Genomic DNA, 14521 nt, shown 5'->3' with positions numbered 1-14521 from the left:
GGAAGCTGATGAAACCATGGATCATATCCTCAGCTGCTGTAAGAAAATTGCACAGACAGACTACAAACAGAGGCACAACTGTGTGGCCCAAATGATTCATTGGAACTTATGCCTCACGTACCACCTCCCAGCAGCAAAGAACTGGTGGGATCACAAACCTGCCAAAGTATTGGAAAATGAGCACACAAAGATACTGTGGGACTTCCGAATCCAGTCTGACAAAGTTCTGGAATACAACACACCAGACATCACAGTTGTGGAAAAGAAAAAGGTTTGGATCATTGATGTTGCCATCCCAGGTGATAGTCGCATTGACGAAAAACAACAGGAAAAACTTAGCCGTTATCAGGACCTCAAGATTGTACTGCAAAGACTCTGGCAGAAACCAGTGCAGGTGGTCCCGGTGGTGATGGGCACACTGGGTGCCGTGCCAAAAGATCTCAGCCACTGGCATTTGGAAACAATAGACATTGACAAAATTACGATCTGCCAACTGCAAAAGGCCACCCGACTGGAATCTGCGCGCATCATCTGAAAATACATCACACAGTCCTAGACACTTGGGAAGTGGTCGACTTGTGATTTTGTGAAACGAAATCCAGCATGTCTATCTTGTTTGCTGTGTCATAATAAAATAAGATCAGAGTTAAATAACAAATGTATTAATAATAATAATAAAAATAGAGTAAAATAAATGTAATAGTAGCAACAATAATAGAGAAAAATAATAAATGTAATAATACCAATAATAATAGAGAAAAATAATAAATGTACCATATATTCTCGAGTATAAGCTGACCCAAATATAAGCCAACCAGGACCCTCACCCGAGTAGAAGCCGAGGGGGGCTTTTTCAGTCTTAAAAAAAGGGCTGAAAAACTAGGCTTATACTCAAGTAAATACAGTATGTTTATTTACTTCTGTCGAGGGAAACCTTCCAAATACAGACAAAGAACTATCCAGAACAGAAAAGACCAAGACATTTGGACGACATCTTCCTTCCAAATGGGTTGAATGAACAGAAGGCCACAACTTGTCCACCGTGGTTGGTTGGCCATCCTTGGCTTCCTTGGACAAAACAGCCATTTCTTGGTCCATGGGCAGAACGAGGTCTTCCCAAAACAATCTGCTCACGCTTCCTTCTCTCTGGCAGAAGGCCAACTTCGCGTGGACTTCCTTGCATGATCAATGAAGGCGTCAAGGGAGGGATATAAAGGCGAGAGTCACAAAGACGAAGCCCAAAGCCCAAGAAAACCACCAAGATGGCCAAGGCCACCCTGCAACCAATCGCATTGCTTCTGTTGGGTCTCCCCTTCCTGGTCTTTGCAGAAGATGTTCCCGTCATGAAAGACGTCGACGTCGGAAAGGTAACAATTTCCAGGAGCATTGGGCGTAATCCCCACAAAAGGTGATACATTCCAATTGGGATCGACATACAATACAGGTAAGTAAATGAAACAGTGGACCTGGACACCGAAACTGGATTCAACACTTCTCAATCATTCAGTGAGTTCAATGCTATGGGATCAAGGGAGTTATAGTTTGGGGAGGCAATATTATTATTATTATTATTATTATTATTATTATTATTATTATTTAAAAACAGTTCCTATGTGTAAAGAACTATGAACTACTGAGGTTCTTTCAGGCAGGGGGAATCTTTTTATCCCATCCGCTCCCCAAATTTGTAAAGAACTAATAACAACTGCCACCAATTTGGAAAGATGCAACCACCAAAGACTCAGGGAGGAGACCTTTTCCTGTGTTTTTCTTTTCTTCTTCTTATTCACTTTAGATGGTAGCGTAACTTGGTTCAGAATATAAGCGACAGAGGCTTAGATTTTGGAAGAACAATAACAAGTTTATTCAGGCACAGAGCTTAGTGGTTACAATGTTGTTTCTCACTTAGAGATATTCTTATTAACAGTTACAATACTAGAATGAGATGAATCAAACTCTCTAAAGTGTCACTTCTTTTACTTAAAGTAGTTAAAACCTATTCCTCTACTCCTTTCTAACTGTTACTTCAATGGATCTCTGTGAGTCCAGCTGGGATTGGTTCCCACTGTCCAGTGACTTCAAACCATAGTCAACCCTGTGATATACTATCACAGATTCTCTGTGCCTTTCCAGGACACAGACTATATTAAATAAGTCACCAAACTTATTTAAGAACGACTCAAAATGAACAATTGAGTCTCCTTGATCCCATCAACCTAGAATCAATCTTCCCTGTGCCTCATCAGAGCACAGACTGACTCTCTTTTTTAAACTCTGCACTTCTTCAACTAAACGGCAGTTGGCTCCGCCTACTTCTCCATGGCAACCAGCCTCTGAGTGCTGAGATGCAATAACTGTAATACTTGCCCTTTTAAAACATAAACACACAATTAAACATAACATCTGTAAACCAAAATTTGTACTTCATTACACTATGCATCATCATAATCATATTTATTTTTATCTATGTCGGGTTGTCACGGTGCCTGTGTAGGTGTTTCTTGGGGAGACAAGGTTAAAGGAATTTTATCTTTTTATTATTATTTATCTTGAGGCTGAAAGAGTGGGACTTGGGAGGTGAGGGAAAGTTCAATATTGAGGTGCAGGAATCTTAATAAGGAAGAGTGGGAAAAAGATGCTATGCTAATTTTATATACATATATATATATATATATATATATATATATATATATATAATTTATAAATATATAATATATTGTATATACATATAATATTGCTAATAATATTATAATGGAATACAATATTATATTATTAATAATACAATATAATAATCTATATATATAAAAGAGTGATGGCATCAGGGCAGCGGACAAAATAACAAAACTACCGGCCCCCCAACCTCGAAATTTGACAACACAACCCATCATCCACGGCTCTAGGTTGATACAACAAAAAGAAAAGAAAAATAAAGTCCTAATTACAGGGAGAGAAATAATAGTTTTTATCCAATTGCTGCCAGTTTGAAGGCTAAGCTTCGCCCACTTGGTCTCCAAGCAACCTCCTCAGCCCAGGGGACAGGCACAGTTAGGCCTCACTTAGACCTCTTCCACAGATTATCAGATTTTAACTGGATTATATGGCAGTGTAGACTCAAGGCCCTTCCACACAGCTATATAACCCATTTAGAATCTTATATTATTTGAACTGGATTATCTTGACTCCACGCTGCCATATAATCCACTTCAGTGTGCATACTAAACATAAAGACAACCATACAACAGACATTCAATACCACCACTACCTCAACAATTTCTCACCAACACCACCAGACAACGCCACAGCAACGCATGGCCGGGCACAGCTAGTATTAATTATATATTATATATTACATGTAATATTACTAATAATATTACCATATAATGATATAGTACAATATAGCAATGTAATGCTTATATTGTGCTATGCTAATAATATATTGTATGTTCATTTGATTTGTAAGCCGCTCTGAGTCCCCTTTGGGGTGAGAAGAGCGGGATATAAATGTAATAAATAAATATATAAGATGAAGAGGAAGCAGATAATGGTCTGGCCTGAGGGATTTCCTCACAAATCTGTAAATGATCAGATTAATCCTCCTAGGAGTGTTTGGGGTTGGGCTGGGACTGAACTTGGCTGAGACCCAGCCAAGCTCTTAAAAATACATTATAAATGTATAGTTACTATTATTGGAGTAGGGTGGTCAATTTTTCAATAACGCCTGGTGGTTGAAGTTGGGCCAAGCTGCACTCGTTTTCATTCTGCAGCGTAGATGCACCGCTGGCTTGGTCGATCCAGCCATTAATCCCCCTTTTCTCCTTCCCTTCTTTGCAGCTGGTCGGGAAGTGGTATCCCGTGAAGATCATCAAGTCGGACGCTGAAATGTTGCCGATGCACGCCTACACTCTCGAGACCGCAGCCGATGGAAGCATCACAACAAACTTTGAGGTCCCTAAGTGAGTGGCCTCCGGAATCCCCCAAAAACTCTGAAGCTCTCAGAGGCCCCGAGTTCCTCTGGCTCAGAGTCGTGGAGAGTCACGGCCTTGGGACAGGAGTTCTCCCAGGGCATCGCCTCCACGGCACCTCCGGAGGGTCACAATTCAAAAACAGTCCCAAATATGGTGCAGTTTTGGTCCCTAGAAGGGAGGGTAGGGGCTCCCAAAAATGAGACCTTTTTGACCTTTGTCTCCTTCCTTCCTTTCTTCCTCCCTTCTCTTCTTTTTCCTTCTTTCCTTCCTTCCTCTCCTTTCTCCCTTCCCTTCTTTTTCCTTCCTTTCTGCTTCCTTCCTTCCTTCCTTCCCATCTTTTTCCTTTCTTGTATCTTTCCTTTTCTTCCTTCTTTCCATCCTTTTTCCTTTCTTCATTTCCTTCTCTCCCTCCCTCCCTTCCTTCCCTCCCTCCCTTCTTTCCTTTCCTTTCCTTTCCTTTCCTTTCCTTTCCTTCTTTCCTTCCTTCCTTCCTTCCTTCCTTCCTTCCTTCCTTCCTTCCTTCCTTCCTTCCTTCCTTCCGTCCTTCCTTTACCTTGCTTCCCTGTATACTTGCTTTACCTTCCTTCCTTCCTCCCTTTCCTTCCTTCCTTCCTTCCTTCCTTCCTTCCTTCCTTCCCTCCCTTCTCTCCTACCTGTCTGCCTTCCATCCGTCCTCCCTTCTTTTTCCTTCCTGGCTTCTTTCCTTTTCTTCCCTCCCTCCCTTCTTTCCTTTTTTTCTTCCTTCCTTCCTTCTTTTACATTTCTTCCTTGTATAATTGCTTTACCTTCATTCCTTCCTTCCCGTCCTTTCTTTTTCCTTCCTTCTTTCCTTCCATTCTTCCTTCCATCCCGTCCTCTCCGCCCGTCTTCCATCCTCCCTTCCCTTCTTTTTCCTATCTTGCTTCCTTCCTTTCCCTTCCTTCCCTTCCTTTCTTTTTCCTTCCTTCCTTCTTTCTTTCCATCCTTTTCCTTCCCTTCTTTCCCTCCCTTCTTTCCTTCCATCCTCCCTTCCCTTCTTTTTCCTACCTTGCTTCCTTCCTTTTCCTCCCTTCCTTCCCTTCTTTTTCCTTCCTTCCTTCTTTCCTTCCTACCTTCTTTCCTTCCTTCCTTCCTTCCTTCCTTCCTTCCTTCCTCCCTTCTTTCCTTCCTTCCTTCCCTTCCTCTCTGCCGTCTTCCATCCTCCCTTCCCTTCTTCTTCCTTCCTTCCTTCTTTCCTTCCTTCCTTCTTTCATTCCATCCTTTTTCCTTCCTTCCCTTCCTTCCCTTCTTTTTCCTTCCTTCCTTCTTTCCTTCCTTCCTTCCTCACTTCCTTTCTTTTTCCTTCCTTCCTTCCTTCCTTCCTTCCTTCCTTCCTTCCTTTCCTTCCTTTCCTTTCTTCCCCTCCCTTCCTTTTTCCTTCCTTCCTTCCTTCTTTCTTTCCATCCTTTTTCCTTCCCTTCCCTTCCTTCCCTTCTTTTTCCTTCCTTCCTTCCTTCCTTCCTTCCTTCCTTCCTTCCTTCCTTCCTTCCTTCCTTTCCTTCCTTTCCTTTCTTCCCCTCCCTTCCTTTTTCCTTCCTTCCTTCCTTCTTTCTTTCCATCCTTTTTCCTTCCCTTCCCTTCCTTCCCTTCCTTCCCTTCTTTTTCCTTCCTTCCTTCCTTCCTTCTTTCCTTCCTTTCCTTCCTTTCCTTTCTTCCCTTTCTTTTTCCTTCCTTCCTTCCTTCTTTCTTTCCATCCTTTTTCCTTCCCTTCCCTTCCTTCCCTTCTTTTTCCTTCTTCCCTTCCTTCCTTCCTTCCTTCCTTCCTTCCCAGGAACGGGGCCTGCACCTCAGTCAAGCTAACGGGAGGCCAGACCAGCCCCGGGGTCTACACTTCCACAGGTGAGCCCAGAGGGCAGCTTGTCTTCTCCAGGTGGGAGGTGAAGTTCCTCAAGGGCCTCCCGCCTTGCCTTTCTGTGGGGTTTGTTGGGGTTAATGACCATCCGTCTGCTGTGGGTTTCTCTGGACAGACGGAACGGCCACCGTCATGGACACAGACTACACGACCTATCTCTTCACACATTTATCCAACGGCAAAGTGAGCCTCCTGTCACTCTATGGTACGTTTCCCAGAGATATATGAGGGGCCCCATTTTAAAAAGTCAACTGGGATGAATGGGAAGTCCTCCTCTCTAGGACAGTCAACATGCCATTGTTGTTGTTGGCTGGTGCCTTTCTCCAGGAAGTTCCAAGGAGAGAAGAAAGCTCAGAGTAAATAACTTAGGTCATTGATATCACTTGTGCCAAAGTAGGTGTGGAAGGTGAGGAAGACCCTCAGCCATTGGTCAATTTTAGATAAGCCAAGATATATATTCTTTGTTAACTGCACACATGTTGCGACGGCCATTTGCATGGTACGGGACCTTAGTGTGTACTATAATTCCCACATAGTGAAGGGGCCATAAGCCAGAAAATAGTCAACGTTTGTAGCTTTGCCTCTGCCTATGCCCCTCCCTTTCTGTGAGCTGGTGCCTTTCTCCAGGAAGTTCCAAGGAGAGAAGAAAGCTCAGAGTAAACAAGTTAGGTCATTGATATCACTTGTGCCAAAGTAGGCGTGGAAGGTGAGGAAGATCCTCAGCCATTGGTCAATTTTAGATAAGCCAAGATATATATTCTTTGTTAACTGCGCACCTGTTGCGACGGCCATTTGCATGGTACGGACCTCTTTCCTCTTTTTCTGGGGTCCCCTCCCAGGCCGTGATAAGAAAGTGCCTAAGGAAGTCAAGAAGAAGTTCAACGCCGTGACCAAAAAAGTGGGGATGAAGCCGTCGCATCGCTTTAAACCGCGGAAAGAAGGTACCTGTGGGTGATGGGGCGCGTAGTAGTTGGGGGAGAGGCTCCTTCCTCGCATCTGAATCTCACATGTTTTTCCTTCCACAGATTTCTGCACAAGCCCTCCGGCATAGGTAAGAAGAATATATATATTACTAGCTGTGCCCGGCCACGCGTTGCTGTGGCTTATGGTTTCAGAGTGTTGCTCTTTATTTACTGCCCTGATTTTAGAGATTATATTGTTCTGTATTATTATATCACAGTAATTATTACATATTATAATCTTATATAATCTGCTTAGAACTGGATTATATGAGGCCCCTTCTTCACAGCTGTATAAAATGCACACTGAAGTGGATTATATGGCAGTGTGTACTCAAGATAATCCAGTTCAAAGCAGATAATCTAAGATTATAAATGGGTTATATTGCTGTGTGGAAGGGCCTTGAGTCTACACTGCCATATAATCCAGTTCAAATCAGATAATCTGTATTTTATAGGCAGAGGCCTAAGTGAGGCCTAACTCTGGCGGTCCCTGGGCTGAGTGGGTTGCTAGGAGACCAAGTGGGTGGAGCTTAGCCTTCTAAGTGGCAGCAATTGGATAAAAACAATTATTCCTCTCCCTCTAATTAGGACTTTATTTTTCTTTTCTTTTTGTTGTATGAACGTAGAGGCATGGATGAGGGGTTGTGCTGCCAAGTTTAGTGTTTCTGGGATGTGTAGTTTTGTTGTTTTGTCCTAGGCCAAAATTTCATTACCCTTTTATATATATAGACTAGCTGTGCCCGGCCATGCGTTGCTGTGGCGAAGTCTGGTGGTCTGGGAAATAAAGTATTGAGGAATTGGTGGTAGTTAGGGTAAAGGGTCAACGTTTTCCCCTGACATTAAGTCCAGTCGTGTCTGACTCTGGGGGTTGGGGCTCATCTCCATTTCTAAGCCGAAGAGCCGGCGTTGTCCGTAGACTCCTCCAAGGTCATGTGGCATGACTGCATGGAGCGCCGTTACCTTCCCGCCGGAGCAGTACCTATTCATCTACTCTCATTTGCATGTTTTTGAACTTTAGGGTTGGCAGAAGCTGGGGCTAACAGTGGGGGCTCTCTCCGCTCCCCCAATTCAAACCTGTGACCTTTCAGTCCAGAAGTTCAATAGTTCAGCACTTTAACACACTGCGCTACCAGGGGATATTATTTCCTAAAGCTTGTGAATATACAATATTTCTGATTGTTTTTTTGTTTTTTTGTCTGTTGGAGGGAAATATGAATGCTGCAATTAGGCAAAATGATTAGCATGTAATGGCCTTGTAGCTTTAAAGCCTGGCTGCTTCCTCCCTGAGTGTCTACTGGGCTGAGTGGGTTGCTAGGAGACCAAGTGGACGGAACTTAGCCTTCTAACCGGCAGCAATTGGATAAAAAACAATTATTCCTCTCCCTCTAATTAGGACTTTATTTTTCTTTTCTTTTTGTTGTATGAACGTAGAGGCATGGATGAGGGGTTGTGCTGCCCAGTATAGTGTTTCTGGGATGTGTAGTTTTGTTGTTTTGTCCTAGGCCGACATTTTTTTACACTTTTATATATATAGATTACCGTCATATTTGTGTATATTTGTGTATCCTTTATTGACGTTTGCCCCTTTCCTTCCGCAAGGCCCTAAAGGAACCCACGAGGCAGCCACGGCCTTGTTCCTCCAAAAGCGGGACTCGAACATTGAGCGGAATGTGACGACGCCGACATCACCACCAAGTCCCAACAATAAAGGAATCATGAAACTCTAAAACGACCAGCTGTCTTTTATGGAACCCTGGGAGTTGTGGTTTGGTTCTCTTTGGCAAAAGACACAAGAGGGGAACTGTTATCAAACACCACTACCCCCACCCCTATGAAAAGAGGATTTATAGTTAGGGATCTATAGTTTGCCAAGGACACCAGCCTGAAATGGTATAAAAGAGGCTAAGTCTTGGTCAGCTCACAACAGGACTCACAGCAGCAAGGATCCCCTTCCTTTATGTTGCCATAATAATTCCGTATATACTCGAGTATAAGCCGACCCGAATATAAGCCGAGGCACCTAATTTTATCACACAAAAAAACTGGGAAAACATTGACTCCAGTATAAGCCGAGGGTGGGAAATTTCAGAAATAAAAATAGATACCAATAAAATTACATTACCGTATATACTCGAGTATGAGCCGACCTGAATATAAGCCGAGGCACCTAATTTTACCACAATAAAACTGGGAAAACATTGACTCCAGTATAAGCCGAGGGTGGGAAATTTCAGAAATAAAAATAGATGCCAATAAAATTACATTGCCGTATATACTCGAGTATAAGCCGACCTGAATATAAGCCGAGGCACCTAATTTTACCACAATAAAACTGGGAAAACATTGACTCCAGTATAAGCCGAGGGTGGGAAATTTCAGAAATAAAAATAGATACCAATAAAATTACATTACCGTATATACTCAAGTATAAGCCGACCCAAATATAAGCCGAGGCACCTAATTTTACCACAATAAAACTGGGAAAACATTGAGTCCAGTATAAGCAGGGGGTAGTAAATTTCAGAAATAAAAATAGATGCCAATAAAATTACATTACCGTATATACTCAAGTATAAGCCGACCTGAATATAAGCTGAGGCACCTAATTTTACCACAATAAAACTGGGAAAACATTGACTCCAGAAAAAGTCAAGGGTGGTAAATTTCAGAAATAAAAATAGACACCAATAAAATTACATTAATTGAGGCATCCATAGGTTAAATGTTTTTGAATATTTACATCAAGCTCAGATTTAAGATAAGACTGTCCAACTCTGATCCAATCATTATTTATTTATTTACAGTATTTATATTCCGCCCTTCTTTCTCACCCCGAAGGGGACTCAGGGCGGATTACAATGAACACATATATGGCAAACATTCAATGCCAACAGACAAACAACATACATTAGACAGACTCAGAGGCGTTTTTTAACATTTTTCCAGCTTCCTGATTCCGGCCACAGGGGGAGCTGTTGCTTCACCGTCCAGTAGTGGCTGTACTTCCTTATTCCTTTCCTCGTGTTTTGCTGGCAGTTTTATGGTGTTGTAAATTAGCCTCCCGCATAAAGCGTCCCTAAATTTCCCTAATTGACAGGTGCAACTGTCTTTCGGGGCTGCATAGGTCAAGCCGGGCTATTAATGGTCGGAGGCTTAACCCGACCCGGGCTTCGAACTCATGACCTCTCAGTCAGTAGTGATTTATAGCAGCTGGTTACTAGCCAGCTGCGCCACAGCCCGGCCCCTTATTCTTCTTCAATGTAAATGTGCTTAATGTATCCTTTTAATAATAATACATGTAATAATAATAATAATAATAATAATAATAATAATAATAATAATAATAATAAATAATACAGGTAAATAATACAAGTACAGTAGAGTCTCGCTTATCCAACGTAAATGGGCCGGCAGAACATTGGATAAGTGAATATGTTGGATAATAAGGAGAGGTTAAGGAAAAGCCTACTAAACATCAAATTAGGTTATGATTTTACAAATTAAGCACCAAAACATCATTTTATACAACAAATTTGACAGAAAAAGTAGTTCAATATGTAGTAATGCTATGTAGTAATTACTGTATTTACGAATTTAGCACCAAAATATCACGATGTATTGAAAACATTACTACAAAAATGCGTTGTATAATCCAGAACGTTGGATAAGTGAGTGTTGGATAAGTGAGACACTACTGTAATGTCAAATAAAAATTCCACCACAATTTTTAAGCAATACCACCACCACTTTGCCACAGCAACGCATGGCTGGGCACAGCTAGTATTATTATATTATAACTGCTGCCACCAGTGTAAAGATGTTTATAATGCGGCCACCAGATTTAAAGGGTATTATCCACACTTGCCACCACTATGGGAAGATATAGCCACTTAGAGAGGAGACCTTTTACATTTTGTTTTTCTTCTTTCTTCTTGTTTGTTTTTGATGGTAATATATATGACAGAAGCTGAGTTGTTTAAAAGAACAGTAACACATTTATTCTGGTACAAAGCTTAATGGTTACAGTAACTTTCTCTTTAGAGGCACTTTGATTAACAGTTGCAAGGCTAGAATGAGGTGTTTCAAACTTCTTAAAATGTCACTTCTTTCTTTACTGCTCTAAACTGCAGTCACCCTGTGAATTACAATCACAGATTAGCTGTTCCTCGTCAGGAAACAGACTACCTTAAAATAAGTCACCAAACCTATTTTAAATTGACTCAAAAATAAGTATTTGAGTCTCCCTGATCCCTTCAACTGAGGATCAGTCTTCACTGTACCTCATCAGGGCACAGACTAACTGCTTCTTTTTCAAACCTGCACTTCTCCACCAAAACGGCAGTTGGCTCCACCCACTTCTCCATGGCAACCAACTCATGAGTGCAGAGTAACTGAAATATTGACCCTTTTAAAACGCAATTGAACATGACATCTGTAAACTAAAAAATTCACACTTCGTTACAAGGATGCTATCAATATGTGCACAATCCGCGCATGCTACATACCTGTCAGCACCTTGGTGTAGGATGAGGGTGATGGGGAAGAGGGTCGAATTAGGGGCCAAGGCTGATCAGGAACCTGAGCAGCCTGACACCTTGGAACTCTCTGCTGCTGAGCAGGAGCAGGACCCTTCGGACGCAGAGGTAACAGAGTCAGGGCAGGATGGGGCTCTTCAGGAGGAAGAACCGGACATCAACCGAAGAACCGGGTTGATGCCATCGAGCAGAGAAGGTCCAATCGGATGGCTCAGAAAAGAGTCTCAAACCTGTAAGGGCTTTCATGGACAGCATAAAGCAGGGGTCCTCAAACTTTTTAAGTGGAGGGCCGGTTCATGGTCCCTCAGATTGTTGAGGAGCCGAATTATCATTTGAAAAAAAAAACTAATTCCTATGCATACTGCACATATCTTATTTGTAGTATAAACGCCCCCCCCCCCCCAACAACAATTATTTATTTATTTGCTACATTTATACCCCACCCTCCCTCACCCCGAAGGGGACTCAGAGCGGCTTACAAGTTGTATGTACATACAATATATTATATTATTAGTATAGTACAATATTAGCATTATATATTAACACTAGCTATGCCCAGCCACGCATTGCTGTGGCGTTGTCTGGTGGTGTTGGTGAGAACTTGTTGAGGTAGTGGTGGTATTGAATGACTGTTGTATGGTTGTCCTTATGTTTAGTATGCATTTGGTTGTTTGTGTACTGTGAAAGTGGTGAGGGTAAAGGGGGTCTATGTCCCTGTGTAGTATTGTATAGTATTTATACGTTGTCCTTGTGTTGTGAATGCTTGGATTGTGTCCTGCTGCATAGTAGAAAGGGTTGGGCTGGAAGGCCCTTAGGGTCTCTCCAAACTCTTGTGCCTGCCCCCTGGGCTGAGTGGGTTGCTAGGAGACCAAGTGAGTAGACCTTAGCTTTGTAACTGGCAGCAATTGGATAAAAACAATTATTCCTCTCCCTCTAATTAGGACTTTATTTTTCTTTTCTTTTTGTTGTATGAACGTAGAGGCATAGATGAGGGGTTGTGTGGTCAAATTTTGAGGTTGGGGGGCCTGTAGTTTTGTCGTTTTGTCCTCTGCCCTGATGCCATCACTCTTTTATATATATAGATATTGCACTATACCACTATACTGTAATATTATTAGTAATATTACAGTACATTTAATACATAATATATAATTTATATTATTATATTACAGTAGAGTCTCACTTATCCAACATTCTGGATTATCCAACGCATTTTTGTAGTCAATGTTTTCAATACATCGTGAAATTTTGGTGCTAAATTCGTAAATACAGTAATTACTACATAACATTACTGCATATTGAACTACTTCTTCTGTCAAATTTTTTGTATAACATGATATTTTGGTGCTTAATTTGTAAAATTAAGAGTAATAGGCTTTTCCTTAATCTCTCCTTATTATCCAACATATTTGCTTATCCAACATTCTGCCGGCCCGTTTACGTTGGATAAGCGAGACTCTACTGTATACAATATTATTATATTGTATTATTATTATTATTAGCCACCCTGAGTCCCCTGTTGGGTGAGAAGAGTGGGGTAGAAATACTGTAATAAATAAATAAATAAGTTATTATCAATATTATATGTATACACAATATATTATATTATTACCATAGCACAATATTAGTAAACGAAAGAAAAATAGAATATTTAAAAATAAAAACAGTTTTATCCAATATACTGTAAATCTTTCAGGATTTCCATGGGAAGTGTGGGCCTGCTTCTGGCCAATGAGATAGTCAAGTCAAGTAGGATTTTTATTGTTGTGTGCCTTCAAGTCATTTCATACTTTGGGCGAGTCTAAGTGTAAAACTGAGGGCGGGGGCCAGGTCAATGACCTTGGAGGGTCGCATCCGGCCCCCGGGCCTTAGTTTGGGGACCCCTGGCATAAAGGCTGCAGTAATTCATTGCTTCGAAATACAAACAGAGAATCGCCCAGAACAGAGAAGACCATTCATAGCAATGGCAGGAATTGGCAAAGGATAAGTTGGGGATATATCACAGGCCGAGACATTTGGAAGGCGTCTTCCACAACCTGGCCCTCAGGGTTTGTTGGCCATCTTTGGTGTTCCTGTGTTGTAGATGAAGGGAGAAATAACGCAAAGAGAGATCCTATTGAGAGGCCAAAAAATCCAGTTTATTATTTCAGCTGAGTCCCTGGATGTGGAATCTCTTCCAAAAAGCAAAACCAGAGAGACGATCAAGGCGTTGACTTGCCTTTTATACATTTTCAGACAAAGAACATGCTTCTACATACATCTCGTCATTAGTACGTCACTTCACATGCTTACATACATGTGTTGTCGACCGCGTTTTAGGGGATCGGGGCCCTTAAGGAGAGACCCGATCCGGTCCTGAGAGAACGGACCTTGGCAGAGCCAAAAGGAAAATACGAGCCGCAATACAACCTGAAGCCAAAATGAAGAAGGTCCGCCAAAGTTGAAGGAAAATCCGCCAAGGAGTCTTTATTGAGCAGCTGAAGAGGACTCTAGTAGCGATCATTCGACTTACTAGAAGTACTATACAATCAAAATAAAGCCATATTTATACAAAATTTCAGTCTGACAGCCCTTTGAATTTCCCGCCCTGCTTCCCCGCCCATCTGATCGTTGATAGGCTAGAAGGTTGAACGAGGCGGGCTTTCGTTTCCCGCCTCGCTCTGTTGGCCCAATAGGAAGCTGCCTTACGTCTCCACTCGGGCCAATCAGGAGAGAGAAGGCGGGAGTTAGCGAAACAATGAGGTGACGGGGACAGGAACCAGAGGATTAAGTCCTGCTAGACTGATTTCTAAAGGGTGCTATTTTATTAATGGCAGCAATCAAGGATGTCCGGGTTTCTGTCACGTATACAGATTTCAGATATGCCTTGGGGTGTCAGAGATGGAAGCAAAGATGGGTGGTGATGAGCCATATTGACAGGCTCTGCAGGGCGCTTTCCTGAGGTGTCCTGGATATTTCTTTGGGTGAGATATGACAATGTTTGCCTTGGGGCGAATCTCTTTTAGGTCAACAACTCCGAATTCGGTGACTCAAGCCCTATATTGTCCATGCAATCTGAATTTGATTGGGTTTAGCGGTGGCAGATTATCCTTTTGTTTTAGGGAAAGGAAGCCTGGGTCATAGGAAATGGGATAGGTTCTGGGGTTCATGTTGAGTTCAAAATATTTCCTATTTGATTTCATGATTTGA

The 14521-nt window shown here is 42.0% G+C and overlaps 1 long non-coding RNA gene across 1 annotated transcript; it reads left to right on the top strand.

Annotated features, from left to right (window-relative positions):
• Positions 1-1208: 1208 nt before the first annotated feature.
• LOC103282420 (epididymal secretory protein 4) lies at positions 1209-8526 on the top strand. Its single transcript, XR_010000257.1, has 7 exons — positions 1209-1367; positions 3832-3953; positions 5755-5822; positions 5951-6040; positions 6675-6776; positions 6861-6886; positions 8397-8526. It is a non-coding gene; the product is annotated as an epididymal secretory protein 4 (long non-coding RNA).
• The last annotated feature ends 5995 nt before the right edge of the window (positions 8527-14521 follow it).

Source organism: Anolis carolinensis, unplaced genomic scaffold (genome assembly GCF_035594765.1).
Source record: "Anolis carolinensis isolate JA03-04 unplaced genomic scaffold, rAnoCar3.1.pri scaffold_7, whole genome shotgun sequence".
NCBI classification, from domain to species: Eukaryota; Metazoa; Chordata; class Lepidosauria; order Squamata; family Dactyloidae; genus Anolis; species Anolis carolinensis.
Note: the sequence above shows the minus strand (reverse complement) of the source record. Positions and strands in the feature narration are given on the sequence as shown.